The 15,987-nt window shown below is 31.7% G+C and overlaps 1 protein-coding gene across 2 annotated transcripts in view; it reads right to left on the bottom strand.

The window, feature by feature from the left end:
• Positions 1 to 8,106, bottom strand: part of chas (chascon) — a 71,408-nt gene extending 63,302 nt beyond the window's left edge. Inside the window, exon 1 of one of the 2 annotated variants that reach the window (XM_013309477.1) lies at positions 7,847 to 8,106. The gene's annotated coding sequence lies outside the window, so the exon portion shown is untranslated. Of the gene's footprint in view, positions 1 to 3,655; positions 3,671 to 7,846 lie in introns of those variants that run through there. The other variant, XM_013309478.1, reaches the window with a different exon arrangement.
• Between the last annotated feature and the right edge of the window lie 7,881 nt (positions 8,107 to 15,987).

Raw genomic sequence — 15,987 nt, 5'->3', positions numbered from 1 at the left:
ATTTATCTAAGCATTTAACAAATACGAGCAAATAAACTAGGAAATATATATCATTTTACAAAGAAACTATCAAAGAGAACGGTAAATGATCAAATTTTCTTTCGAATTCTGTGTTACCGCTTCGTATCACTGTTGTCCATTTTTGAAATGTTTGATGAATATTTTTTCATTAAACATGAAAAATTTACGCCTAACAGGCGGTTAATATAGGAATTACTAAAGTATTGACTACTATAAATCTTGCAGACCATCTGTTGCTTTGAATCATTGCCTACTAGATCTCGAGTCCCATTGTATGCGATGTACCCTCACAATAAAGACCACACAGAAAGACAAACAAGATGTTTTGTTGGTTATAAATCAAACTATTAAGTCTAGATCAGTAGGTTGATTGTTATAATTGTACCAATTAAAAACCACAAAGCATTTTGAATGAATGACGTGGGTAGAATAAACTTGGGTTAATGAAGCTAATTGCAAAATCGTTATTGATTTTTTTCTTCATTCTTTTTACGTTTGATGTTCTTGACTTTTGCGTGTACTCTTTGCATAAATTCCAAGAAATATGTATTTTCTCGTAAATATGTATCGTATTAAATACAATTTTACTAAATTTTAACTTATAAACTTTTATAAATCTACACGGTAGTTTTTGAGTTTATCTATTACTATTTCTTAAGGCAAGTATTATTTTGTAATATTTATAAAAAACTAGCTGTCGCCCGCGACTCTGTCCGTGCGGGATTAAAAATAGATGTTGGCCGATTCTCAGACCTACTCAATATGGTCACAAAATTTCATGAGAATCGGTCAAGTCGTTTCGGAGGAGTATGGGAACGAAAATTGTGACACGAGAATTTTATATATGTTAAATACAAAGACAGACCAGGTCTCAAGTAGAGTGAATGTGAAATCCCCATTTTATTCATAGATTTTTATCTATGGACCGACAAATGTATATTTAATGATAATAAATTATCATAACATACACATAACATCCTAAAGCTTAAGTCAGTGCTATTTATCAACAGATGATTTCATAGTTTCAACAAAATTTACGAAACATCCGATAACATAAATTGTATAATGATTTTGGGTGTGCCGCCATATATTTTGTCGCCATACAACGCAACTTAAGTATTTGATACTTACATAATCACAAACCTTAAAAACACGAAATCATTGAAAAGCACATTTCTAATACAAGACGATTAAAGCTTCATTACTATAGACATAAGGATTAAAGTAATTCACTATTAATATTTTAAGAAATATTGCTTATCTTTGATACTAATTATATGTTATTTTAAAGCACCAGGGCACTGAACTGTTTCATAACTTCATTCCTTTTGTATAAAGATGTATACGTCATTAAAATATTTACATACTTGGTGTAATTAAATTTTACACAAAATTCCCTCAAAAATGTTAATAAATAATCATAATTGTCGACGTTCACAGAATAAATACGTTATAAAAGTTTTTACGATCGTTATACACAATTTATTTAAATTAGGAATACTATTCAAAAATTAAAGTACTGAATGAAATAATTACGTATAAAAGTTATTTTGTATAAAGAACAAGATAATAGAAACATAAATGAGCACTTGTAGATGTTTGTCAAAGCCATTGCAAATACCAAACTAGGTTACTTAATAAAAGACACAGTTGCGAACCCCATATCAAATTATAATGTAAATACCTCTGTCAATCAACGCCGTCAAATTATGAAATCATGTGAACTTTTACTTGGTAAATATTACACAAACAAATAGCTTATTGTTTTGTTGCATAGTACGTCGAAAATTGAGAAACACAGAGGTTCGCTTTCATCGCGTTAACAATATTAACAAGATAATTGTGTGCACTTAAGTGTAGTCCTTTTGACATGTTCCTTTGTATAGACGTCGAGGCGTGAAGGTGCCTTCACAGATTTACTTCGCTGTCACATTAATGTGAAAGCGTATGCTTCGCAATCACCAAGTTCACAACTCATTACGCAAACATTTTGACAAGACGTTTAGTTTTCTGTCACCAGAATATTGTACACGACGCCCGTTTGTAATTTGTCTAGGCAAAATGTAATCAGTAAATTGCATAAGAAAGGAATTTATTTACAACTTGTCGTACTATATTTCGATATTTTGTTAAGGATTTGCCTCGGCAACTTAGAAACTGACGACATTCACAATCGGTCGGTGGCATATCTATTCATCCGCTACTTTTTAAAGACCCAACGCTAGTCCTATCGCATTTCACAATTATACCGCGAATTGTAATCGCAACAGACAAACTTAAAATGGTCGCAACGTAATCGCCGTGGGAATAAGTCAAGAAATTCATGAACTTGATATTACACAATAGAAACGAATCTTTCTATTTTAAAATTTTAATAGTTTAAACTACGAACAAGTTAATTAAATTAGCAATAAAAGATAGCAACAATGAAATGAAAAAAATATTCTCACGAGTTCAAAAATTCGTATAATTATCAAGATATAATTTGTTCAACACGTGTAGTCACAAAACTACCAAGTTTTTTCTTATTTTGTCGCCATATATTACGAAATAACTAATTCTGATAAATAATCGCACCAGGCAATTCTGAATGCAATTTACTAAATATTCTGTCACCCACTAGAGTTATCCGACTCTAAGTAAATTCGTTAAGTAAAGTCGTTTATACATTCGTCCGATGTCACTAACCCGTGGCCTCACATCTCGGTCAAGTGCAGAATTCGTGTCTTATAAATCTTCACATGTGATTTTTTTTACATATTCGACCTTCTTTCAATTTATTCCTGGCAGTTAGACAATTAATTAAATATTAAGAACAATAACTGTAACTTATAAAAAAAGTGAAAGAGATAACAAATAACAATCAATATTTGTGTAACAAAAAATAATATCACGTTTAATTAAAAACATAATGACCAAATTGTGAATCATTAAACACATTATTTGAATCATTAAGGACGACATTGACCCTCGAATTTTTATACAAGGCGTGTATCGTCGGTAAATGGACGTGTTAATGTTACGAATTTCGCGAATCGCCTTTCCTCGCTTCGACCTTGTGTCAAAGGCTTTGTTCACATGGTGCGTGTAAGCTCCGACGCCTTGTCGACGTGATACGAATAATGATACGCTTCTGATGAATTATGGAAAACAATATTCAGATTGTTGTCTAAACGGATTGTTCACGTGACAACACTCTCTACTGAACACGGTGGAATGTCGACGACACATGTAGAAATGTTTTGTTTTCTTATGGGAAGAATATTACAAATGATAGGATTTGTGTAGTAACATACTGAAATATGTAAATATTTTAATGTAAAGATAATTTATACTATATTTTCTGTTCAAAAAATATCGCTAAAAATTCTAAATATAAATATAACATCATATGTATAATCAAGCAAAATCGTAGTCAATTATGCTAATAAATTTTGTGATAAATAAACTACCTTAAACCTATAATATGTAGTTTATTTTTCGCATGTCACATGTTTTAGTTTTTTTTATAAAAAATATAATAAAATACTTGTGAAATAAAGAATCTTGATGGAAAGTAATTATTTTTGTCATGTCTCAAATGTCACGTAACGCAAAAAATCCACCGTAAACTATAGATGTCATCTATTCTTACCTCGCTTGAGTTGTATCTCAGCAAAAACATTGACAAGGTTAAGTGGATATCATATGGCGTGATCTTTTTGCGCTCTACGAAAACTGAAAAATATTTGCTTAGTTAGGTTTCTAACAGTTAAATGACCACTAATGACACCGCTTAAAGTAAATAAAGGACGAAAAACCTAACTGCCTCACTCAAAAACCTTTATAATACGGAATTTAGAAATTTCATTTACATTTATTTATTTTAATTGAATATATTGTTCTGTCATTTTAAGAAGTTATTTTTCTTTTTTATACATCCTTGTGTATAGATTCCAAACAACACGATATAGAACCAAAAAAGATTCATTTTATTATTCACAGATCAATAGATTGAATTGAATAGAAAAAAACTACAACCTGTTTTGAATGTCCTATTACCTCTACATGCTGGTATTTAGAATTTTTTGGTCGATATTCGTTTAATTTTATTCGTCATTTCTTTTAATATGTCTTATTCAATAACGAAAATATATTGAATTACCTTAATGTTCTAAATATATGTACTCTGTTAAATTGCTAACACTAAGGAAAACTCATAGACTGTTATCCAAAATTAATACATAGAATGACGTAAAGACAAACATGCTCACCTAATGAAGAGAAGTTTCTTCAAATGTTACACTTTTCGATTTTTTCTAATTAATTACTGAATAAATGAAACTTTAAATGAAACATGACTTTTAATACATTTTTTATCTTGACATATTGATGTCCCGTTGCCAACGAACTACCCGCTTTTTTAAATATTATATTTAATCCGTTCTACGCATAACATCTGAGTAACGAAAAATTTAAACACACGAATTATTTTTAGCTATGTATGTTAAAAAAATGGTGTCTATAATTTGTAGTCCTTTTGTATTTAGGTACTCTAATTTTTTTTAATATTCATTCATAATTCAACATCACCACAGAAATCCATAGACGTAAGTGAAGTGACCGTTAATAACCAGTCTTGTTACCTAAAGGAAAATACCGAAATAACTTTTGAGGTTAGACCAAGCCCCTACTAGTGTTTCACATTTCTTACATGGGAGAGCTAGTTTTTAAAAGTACAGGCTACAGAACACGCCTTGTGAACGAAATTTAACATTCCTTAATTTACAGTTAATTGGAAATCTACTTCAATGTAAAGTTAGATACGATTACCTTATTCTAGCTAAATAATTGGTACAAATGCTTTAGAAATTGCTACGAATATAATATTAGTAGTTGATAAAGAGTAACTGAAGTAAAACAAAACTTCTTTATTAGTTTATTTAGTATTTTATTTTTGAACAATATTCTGAGTATATCTTTTATAGCTCTTTTGACTTCCTGGAGGATTAAATGGCTATTTTTAAGTACTAAATTTATAATACCTTACCGTATTTGATAAATATATTTTATTTATGTTAAAAAAAAAGGCCGCATTAGTGTCAAAAGAGATAAGGGTACACGTATGTAACCATTTATTAATAGCTATTTTAAGAACCAGTTCTTTGCGTGAATAAATTTTAAATATTTACGAACTTTACTAAAAACATAATTAACCTTCAAGAGTTTACTACTATACCTTATAAAAATTTAATTTACGATCTTGTAAAAAAAACTTCAAATACGTAAATAAATCTTTATAAGTTACTAAGGAAGTCTCTTAGTGTAGATTTTAGAACCAATCTAAAGTAAGGGAAACCACTTACGATTGAGCGCGAACAGTAAGAAATGATCTAACTAAATTTGATATACGCGTTAAGTCAGAGGAAATATGTCGGAGTATTGTCATTATAAAACGGTTGTGAAGAATTATCAACGCTGTCAATCCTTAAAGGACATGAGCATGTTTCCTCTATGCGTAAGAACTTCCGAAGGCAGTACAGTCAGCTGCATTAATATGGAGACATTTACAAAACTTCAAAAACTTGTAATCCCTTTTGGTTTTAAAAACATGTATGCATGAATCAGTCCTTGTGGCTCAGACCATGAGTACATGCTCTTAACGAATTTGTGCGTGAGTATTTTTGAAACCAACGTCCTGTACAAGTTTGATAAGTTTTGTATAAATATGTATTTATGCAGCTGACTTTATTCATGTCACGTGACTAATTAATTGACATACGTACACGACTTACGAATATGTAATTTTGTTAAAGGAATAAAATATACACTGTAATAAATCTCCTATTTGAATTGGACCGCTTGGAAAAGCACCATAATCTCACACTATATAAGCATAAAATTCATTAGTAACTCTATATTTCGTCTTACATATGAGTTGGTTTCATAATTATTTTGATTTTTACTTCTTTTTATTAAGAAAATTATGACTTTATTAAAGAGATTCGTTTCCGTAGTTATAATCATATAAAAGTACATACAAATAACATAGATAGGAACTATGTTGTCTGTATGGGCGTGCTGGCTAAATAAGTAAATGTAAGGTATGACTAAGATTCTAAGAAAACCACTAGTACTTGCATTGCAACCTACTCGGACACCAATCGTCCTACATAGGCGCAGGCGCAGGTTTTAGATTGACTAATACTTAATAGGACCTACATTTTACTGGAAACCAAATCGCTTAACCTGTGCAAAGATACCTTAGAGATATGTTAATTATGTTTAAAATAGTTTACACTTAGATTTTTAATAAAATAAAATTTGTAATAACTTTATTAATTAAGCGACTTTAATAAGAAGGAGGTTTTTAACTCGTCTGTATGTTTTTTATGGTACAAATTATTTACAGTAAGTTGTTAATTTTAATTATGTACATTCTTAAATGTACAGCCAGCATAATAAGGTACCGATGTCAACCAAATTGAAGTTTGTATGATAATTTTTTATTTAATTACATTCATGTCGATACAAAAAAAGCGGTTATAATTTTACAATCGACGTGACTGCGCGGAAGTTACCTTCTTACGACAAGCCAAAAACTGGTAAAAAGAAAATAAATTTGCACATAATGCAGGCTACGCAGAAATTTCGAAATGGTAGAGGTAGCAAAAAAAGTATTAAATCATTTTATAAGAACTTTGAATTATAATTAACTGACAGCAAAACATCTATTCACATTTTTTTTTTAAATTAACAGGAAATCTCCATTCGGATTAGCTTAAATGTTGCGTGGGCTCAATAATAGTATCAATAATTCGATTGTAATATAACGACGCCCCAACTAAAATTTTCTTGCCGCTGTTTCTTTCACAAGGCGTCACAAAAAACTAACACGATGAGATCATTTTAATTTTTTTATACCGTTGTAGACTCGTACATTTGACAGTAAATAATAGATGACTTTATTATTAATCATGTGTGTAAAAAATTAAATTAAATTAATTACATGTTAACACGTTATTAAGGAAGATGGACAAGATAGAATAAAAATATAATAAAACAATTAGGTATTCCTTGCAATGTGTATTATCTTTGTACTTGGGTTTTTTCTTTGTCAATTTGTGATTACGCTTTTGAATTTTTTTTGATAAAATTATATAATTAAAATTTAGTTTTCTGTACACATTTAATAAAACGAGCAAAAATAGTTAGAGACGTTGAATTTGAAGTGACTTACTTCAATTAAAAAGCGATTATTTAAATAACAAGGAACGATAGCCTATCCTACTAATATTATATATACGAAAGTTTCAATAGATGGATAGATGGATGTTTGTTAGAAGGTATCTCCAGAATAACTCAGCTGATCTCGCCGAAATTAGGCATAGATGTATATCATATTCTGGAAGAACACTTAGACTACTAATTATTTTTTTTATTCCGAGCGGACGGAGTCGCAGGCGATAGCTAGTACATTATAAAACAACAAAGACTACATGACAATGTTCTCTCATAAAACATTGGTTAATGAGAATTGAACGCCGATGTGCGTCATTGAATAAATATCTAAGTTATTTGCATACGCATTATGTCATCCCAACCTTACACGAGTAGACGTCAAAGTTACTGTCTCGGAAAATATACGAAAATAACGCAAAATATCAATAACAATTTCTTAAAGTAACATTCTATTTTTAAAATTACAAAGATATTAAAAAATAATACTTTAGTTTACACATTATGCCCAATTTTGTAACTTCAACTTTTTTTAATGCAATCATGTTTTAATAGTCAAGAATTATATTTACAAATCATTTTAATAAATTACTAAAACAAGTCTTACCTGTTTTAAATAAAATTATATTTCTAGTTGCGATGAATGAAGCGTTGTTTACATAAACATAAAACACTGAATTGTTAAAACACAAAACTTTTTACAACATAAATAATAAGCCAGTTGTAACACAGCACAATAACACTCAAGTAAAATATATCACTTTACACGTACTTTTCATTGAGAAAAGTTCGTAAAATTCGGAAAATTGTCTATGATCGATCGAAGACAGGCGGTCGCTAGAGGGACAGAGAGAATACGATACGACATAAGCGCGGAAATGCCAGCGCGCCGGAGTGGGGGCAGAGGATCAACGCGTAAACTGCGTGGTCGCAACCTTCGTACTACATACAGTAATCGCTTAATACGACATCAGTTAAAACAGGATATCGATTATAGTGACCATAAGTATAGATCCTAACTGAACGCCGAAGTGTCTGATAAATAATAGATTGGTTACAAAATTTATTGGTATACTAGCTTTCGTCCGCGATTCCGTCCACGCGGAATTAAAGAAAACTTAATTAGTATCGAATGTATTCTACATCGATGTGTTCCACTTCAAGTTCTAGTCGTGCCAAATTTCATCGAAACCGATGCAACCGTTCTGGAGACACTTTGTAACAAACATACATCCAGACATTCGCATTTATAATATTAGTAAGATAATAATCGATGTTGTTATAGCCGATTTTACTTTTTATTTTATTCGCAACGATTCGAAACGAAAAATCCGACCCAAAGTTCTTTACAGCCGGTTCTTCGACGATCCTGTTTTAGATTCTAATACAGGTTTAAAATGTGTAAATTGATGATTCGATCCTTAAAAAGGGTTCAATATTATTAACGAAGTATTTGCATATACTAAGTTACGAAAGGTTTGTTGCTTTTTGATTTTTTTCTTCTTATTAAAGGCATCATTTTCATATCGGTTACGATCATTGCAATATTTTAGGCAATTTAGGATAAGTGACCCTTCTAAAAAAACAGGGATGGACTCGCTGTAGTATCTTTTTGGGCATTATCTTATTACTTAAGAAACTTACATGTTCATCTCCCCTTAGTTAATAAATTGAATAATTGATGATGTCATATTTTCTCTATAATAATGTGAAATATATTGATATTCTTATGAGTATTCATTTCCTGAAGAAAACCTCTTGCAAATTCGATCTACGACGGTCACCCTCATTCACGTATCTAACAAAAATACAGTTCTTCAAGGTCAACCAAACCCATCTAATGAATAATATTAATAATTTTAATCTAAATTCCAAAAACAAAAAAAAAAGAAATCATAAAACAATTAATAATCTGTATGATTTGTAAGGTGCTTAGTCGAGGCACCGCAGTGGGAGGACCGGCCGGCCGAACTTATTTATCGCTAGGGGCCCAGATGCATGCCGATGGAGCGTGGGCGAGCCTCTACATAAACATTACCAACGATGTCATAATCCTGATGTAGCCAGCTTCCAACATCTAGATAGACCAGTGATACCCAAACTGGTCCAGGCATTCCACAGAGGTTAGGTCCGGCCTTGCGGTTCAATTTGGACCACTGGACCGCTGTTAGAGACATATGATGGGGCAAAATAAAGGTTCCCGAGGTCAAGAAGATGTGCAGCAGAGGATTTGCGAAAACTTGTAAAATTGACGAAATGAGACAGAAGTTTGGGAATCTCTGAGATGGATAATTTGTATATTTTGTGCACACGCCCGTTTGACCTCAATACATTATATTAAAGGTAGGCTTGTAACCGCTTAGCCGACAATCAATGAGCAACACTTTTACAAACAACTCATTTAAGAAACAAGATGACTATGCAAAGTTACATGTGGTATCGTGAGTTTCGATTGTGGTAACATCTGTGCAAATATTATTGTCTCTGTCCTATCAAAGGGATAGAGTGGGATGAAAAACTTTTTTGTAGAAATGTTTCTCCACTAAAAACTCATAAAAGATAATAAAGTGAGATAAAAGTTTCGAGCAGCACATACCTCTCTCCCCCCCCCTCCTCATTTCAGCCACATGACGCCCACTGCTGGGCACAAGCCTCCGCGATTGATTAGCAGCACATTCATTCAGCCTTTTTAGAGTTAACAAACAACCATCCAAAGTTTTGACTGTTATAATAATAAGATTATGTTTCCTTTGTATTAAATGTCCATGCTTCCATGTCCTGTCTGTTATAACATTAGTTCTTTGGGTGCTGTAAATGGACATACAAAACATACCTTGATGGTCCGTGGCTGGCGCAAAGAAATCTCGCATTCTTTATACGAAGGTCTCCTACATACTGCCGTGTTTGCGTTCATTCGCTCCATTACTATGCACATATGTATAAGCAAGTATCTCGGAAGGAATTACATTAATAATTTACCAATTTATTTACATTATACTTCTCTAGAATTTAATATATTGTCGATTTTTTATATGTGCGGAAACGACCGCGAAATAAACTTTTTCTTCCAACACAACATTGTTTTTTTTTTCAAAAAACGGGTTTTATATTACAGGTTTTATATTGCATCTACAATTGCAGATCTCTATGGGCAACGGTCACTTCGCTATTTAAGCTTTGGTGGTCGCTAATTCGTTTGTCACTTTATGATATAAAAAATACAGTAACTCTAACAATTACTGTACATACTTATCTATAGCAATGGTATATGTAAAATAAATACTTCAAAAGATACCTCAAAGCAAGAAAGTATTTCTTGGTTAGAAACCTTTTCAAGAAGAGTCGTAATCAATAAAAAGTAAAGATACCGTCATAACACATCGAACATATGTTAATATATCTTGTTTGGCCAGTCCAAACGTTAACATTGCAATAATTGCAGTGAAATCATTATGCAGCGTAATAGACATAATGTCTGTTACAGCGTGTAATAACAGGGCGTAATCGTTATTTTCCTGTTCATTATAACATAAAAACTTGTTGCTTATTAATTAAAAAAAAGCAGTATTCAGAAACCCAAAACTTTCCTATGATTTACCTGACATTGGCGGAAGTAATATTTAATTATGAAATATTTAGAAATCGTTTTGGAATTCCTGTCAAAACACTTAAATAAATAGTTTACTTATTGACTAGATAATATGACGCGGAAAGCGGAGGACTGCATGCTGACCTAAAGGTCTATGTTACCAGGACATAAAAAAAGGCTGCATATTCTCTCTCTTTCTCTCTGTATCTCTCTCTCCCTTTTCTAATAATTTTTAATTAGTAACTGACAAACTCAGTCGTTGGTATAGAATCTAACGCAGATTTCTCTAATGAAACTAAAACTAACGACTATGAGTCGACATAACTTTAGGAAATTCGCCACATTTATAGCAACGGATATTAAAAACACTTTAAATATAATTTATATCTTATACTTATTGAAATTCGTAAAACGCTAACCTTGGATTGAGATAAATAAAAAAAATACAGTAAAAAATAGTAATAAATGATGAATACTAATATTATAATGAGGAAAAATTTGATTGCTTGTTTGTTTGCATTGAATAAGTTCCGAAACTATCGTAGATTGTGGTAAGCGTGGCTTATTCAATGTAAAAAAACAGAACCGATTTAAAAATTCTACTATTGGGACGCTACACTATTCCCGGGTGAAATAGGGTATTGTTTTATAATAGATATATTTTAAATCTGCGCAAACGAAGTAGCGTGCAAATGCTAGTAATATATAAAAGACCTTGAACCTGAATCAGAAATGTGCTTTGTAACAGGTTCCTAAGAAGAGAGGTTAATAATTTCTAATGTTTTTAAAACCGGCCCCAAATTTGCCTTAAGATTGTTACTTTACCCGCGAAATTAACGATAATTTGATAGCTTTCGTATTCGTTTGTGATTTTACGTTTTTTAAAAAATATTCTTTTTGTTTTCACTTTAACTCAAACTATATATGTTAAATATGTCTTTAAAATAAGAATATTTACGGATACTTAATGTATTTTTAGAATACTTGGCCTTACAGAATTAAAATGACCTGAAGTATCAGACAAACTGAAAGTTACAATTTTGTATATTATATTTTTTATTCTACCAGTTGCAACATACATCTTTTAGTTTTTTTTTTATAATTGGCTCTTGAACTATAAAGCTCCTAGCCTATAACAGAACTAAGGCAATTAAATCTTTTTGTTAATTAAACTCTATAAATCTATTAACACTCTACCAAAAATATGGTTGTTTTGCCTTTTAAGTACATATGCTGATATAAAACATGTAAAACAAAATTTACAGCTTAATCGATATAAAATAGTAGGCAGCCGATTTTACGAATTTTGGTTTTGTTAATTAAAGCCATTAACTTTATCTTTTACCCAACCATTTTTAACATAATAAATTATTTATTGGTGCGTTTTTATGAACGCTATATAAATTAACTCGGCATATGACAGCAAAATTAGGATATATAAATCACTAATTAAATTAAGTTATATGTATTAAAAAAAACAAGTCTGTTGTCTTCATGGCATGAAAGAGAAAAATTCGAATTTAAGTACACGTCACAATTTAAAAATCGAACAAGTAGTTCTGGTTACAGATTACGTTATATTTAAAAATAAAAATAAAATATTTATGATGGAAAATTACAGCATTTAAACAAAAAAAATACAGTCACTCATAGCGACTAACTGGTCAGATTAAAAGTAAGTTACTCCAAAAACTTATTTAAAGGACGTAGGCATTCAAACTCCAAGGTGTTCGTCTAAATAAGGCACAGCAGCGTAGGCTAAACTGGTAGTGGATAATTATGTTATAACGTATACCGACTTGTTATTACGAAGTGCGCGTAGGCAAAGCTTTGTGTGCAAATTTGGAAGAACGCGCACCTAAACGTGCCGTAAAAATATCAACATCATGAATCATATCGCGGATAAGGTTACGTGAACTTAACAAATTATGGTCATGTGACATATTTACGCGCCAAAACTGACTTAAATAGAACATGAAGAACAAGCTTTGTTTACATTCCGTTACGATTCTTTTATAAACTGTTAAATAGTTAATACTTTTATGTAGGAATTTTGATGTTATAAAAATTAGATGAAAAGCAACAAACAAAATAAAAATGTATAATATAATAAAATGTCAAAACTGGAAACAATAAAATAATTGATAGTAGATGACCATCGTATTGATAATACCTATTTTATATTTTTATTATATTAAAGCTAAAAGAAAAAAATGTATTTATTTGCCTATTTTTAATCACAATGTATTATGTGAAACATGATTTTTTTTTCGAGAATTCCGCAAACAATCCTTTATAATACACCAAAGAATGCGGAGAGAAGCAAGGCCAAGTCAGAAATCTCTCAAGGTGATCAAAAAGAACTTGCTCGTTAATCTTTTCTCTTCATTTAAAAATTATTTTTATCATAATAAGCCCGTGGTAAACAGGGCAAAGACATCCAAGTATCATATTGTAGCCACGGAGACATCTCTGCAGATCATTGAAGAGCAGTAACACTAACTGCTCAATTGATAACCGTTACCTTAAAATAACATACTGTCTCTGTTTTGTAAAAGAGTTTGTTTTTTCAGTGAAATTTTTTGTAAATCACTCTTTGACCCTTAATTTAAACATAACCAATAAATATTGTATTCTATTGTAAAAGGGATTTTAAAGGGTCACTGCAGACTTATTCTATGGCTACTTTTCTCTTTTTGCTTTATACATTTGATACGCAAGACCACACTTATTGCAGATTAGTAAGTAGTAGATAAGTAGGAAGAAACAAATCTAAATCCCTAGTAAGGTTTTTTTTTATATCATAAGGTGGCAAACGAGCGAACGGCCACCTGAAATCGCTGAAATGGCGAAGTGACCGTTGCCCATAGACATACGCAATTGCATATGCGTTGCCTACCTTTATTCGACGGAGGAGAAGATGCACAGAAAGAAAACATTTCCATGCATCCTCTCATCCGGAAAGTCCACTTCCACTTCCCATCCCTTCTTTACAAGAAAAAGGTTAGGATGGTAAAGAGGACTAAATTAGGCATCCGGGACGCACACTCATCAGACGAAACGCGGAATAGCTTCACGCCTGTCTTCTGTGTGGTCGTGGTATTTCACCGGGCGAGCCGGGCCAATTCGTGCGAAGATGCTACCACTGTCAAAAATGAACAGCGGTTGAGCCCTGTATCATTTGCCTGAATAGGGCGGCTTGTCCCCTCGTCTGATGAGGAGCAAACGCCCTGCATGTTCCTTCGCTATTTTTGGGAATTCCGGTTGACACTTGCTCTTTTGTGACCTTATAACATAAAAAAATCTATGAATGTAGCAAGAAACATACTACATTGTTTTTCCTTGACAATGTACGTCGTGTACATTTTCCTTCAATGACTCTAAAATAGCTACGATGAATACAAGCTTAAGAATGCTTATAAAGGTTGTCAAGTTACCATTTTCTTTATAAGGATGTAACTTAGATTCAAATGTTACGTCCACGGATATGTTTGATTAACTTTTTCTTATAAGGAGTGTCTTTGTTAAAGTTTTCCTTATTTAAATGAGTATAAAGTAGAACTTTTAAATGCTTGTTATCAGGAAAAAAGTTTGTTATAAAAAGCACAAATAATCTTACTAATATTATAAATGCGAAAGTTTAGATGGATGGATTGTTAGTGGGATGAATGTTTGTTAGAACGTATCTCCATAACTGCTCTCGATGAAATTAGGCACATAGTCCGAAAGGAGACGTTAGTTACTAATTTAAATTTATTCTTCATTCCGCGCGGACGAAGTCGCAGGCCACAGCTAGTTTCTTTGTAAATAAAGTGTCGTTGACACTACGATACGCGATATACAAAGTGGCATTGCCATTGCGCCGCATCGTTTCGCAAAAATACGATGACAACTACAAGGCCCTCGTTCCGTCATACACAACAATTGCGATGACTATGATTTTACGAGGAAAATGATGTATGTCACGATACTAGCAGGTCCTTAAGTTTTAATATCAAATCTTCTGGAGCCGACATTTCATACTTTGACACTAACGGATGTTAGATATTTTCTTGACAGGAACAAACTAATAAACGAATTATCAACGACTCCGATAGTACTTCAGCACTGTCTGGTTGGACTCGATAAAGATAATTAAAAGGAAATATTACGGTACAGCATTTAGAAGTTTTTAGGGTTAACAAACCATCAACTGCATCTTTTTTCTTCATAAATACTAATAAAGAAAAACCGTGTATTTAAACTTCTTCAAGTTTATCAGCATTTTTTTCAAATAATTCAATTGATCACTATATTTTGTTAAAGCTGTTATAACAGTGGAAACTTAATATATTTTACCTGAACCTTGATATATTATCAATATAATAAGCAAATAAAATTATATTCTACAATATAAAATGTTAATATAGTAGTAACAAAAACACTAACAAAGTTAGGCCGCGGCCAAAATGGCAGCGCTAATCAAACAAGGATCGGCAGGACGTTTTGCGTCGGCGTAAACGCGTCGCCGATATGGCGATCACGTCCGCGTCTGCGCACTGATACGCAATAAAACTACGCAAGGAAATGCTTGCATTACTTGCAAACAAATAATAAGAATCTCATATTTAATTTTGATATAAAAGTATTAAAAATTTCTGAAATAAGCAATTTTTTATTAAGATTAACTTAGGAAATGGGAAAAAACATAATGACAATGATACATTTAGGTTACAAATTTATTAGCTTATGTTTCATACAAAAATGGGGATTAAATTCTGGTAATTACTTAATATTTTTAACTGTTAAGAACGATTTTTTTGGCGATATAATTTATATAACATCCGGTGATTGCTTAAAAACATAAGCCAATAAAAACTCGATTTTTTAGGTTAAAAAATGCCATATAATTAGTATTGAAATGCCATTAATTATACTTCTAATCTTTGGAGATAACTTCATACACTTTATAGGAAACACAATTCTCGTTTATAATTTTCACTAGCAAATTGAATTATTTTCCTTTTTTTCTGAAACATACGAATAAGTTAAATGCAAAATCATCTATTTTAAAAGCATGCCATCTATGAACTAAGTCGTTTAAATCTACTCTACAACAGAGGGCGCTAAAAAATGTATTAACATTTCTACACACTAGATGGCGCTACAGAGACCAAATG

The sequence above is a fragment of the Papilio xuthus genome, unplaced genomic scaffold (assembly GCF_000836235.2).
Source record: "Papilio xuthus unplaced genomic scaffold, Pxut_1.1 DF827777.1, whole genome shotgun sequence".
Taxonomy (NCBI): Eukaryota; Metazoa; Arthropoda; class Insecta; order Lepidoptera; family Papilionidae; genus Papilio; species Papilio xuthus.
Note: the sequence above shows the minus strand (reverse complement) of the source record. Positions and strands in the feature narration are given on the sequence as shown.